Genomic DNA, 407 nt, shown 5'->3' on the forward strand with positions numbered 1-407 from the left:
GGAAGGAAGGAAGGAAGGAAGGAAGGAAGGAAGGAAGGAAGGAAGGAAGGAAGGAAGGAACGAAGGAAGGAAGGAAGGAAGGAAGGAAGGAAGCTATAAACCAAAACTGGAAGGCGGTATCTAGCCTCTCTGGGCTCAGACTGCCCAGAAGGCTAAGCAGGCAGACTCCCATGACTGTATGAGCCTTCATAGAGGCCCAAACCCTGTTTCTCCTTCTCAGTGTTACCCTTTACTGGCATTTTAGGTGAGGTGTTTCTTCATTGTAGAAGACTGGCTCACACATTAAAGGACCTTTAGCAACCCTTGCCACTACCCACTCAAAGTCTATAGTGCCCCCAGGTCATTGCATGTACCCTGAACACCACACACCTTTCCAAACATCCCTAGTTGAGAACCTCTAGCCCCTG

This window comes from Rhinopithecus bieti, unplaced genomic scaffold (genome assembly GCF_001698545.2).
Source record: "Rhinopithecus bieti isolate Rb0 unplaced genomic scaffold, ASM169854v2 scaffold_17420, whole genome shotgun sequence".
Taxonomy (NCBI): domain Eukaryota; kingdom Metazoa; phylum Chordata; class Mammalia; order Primates; family Cercopithecidae; genus Rhinopithecus; species Rhinopithecus bieti.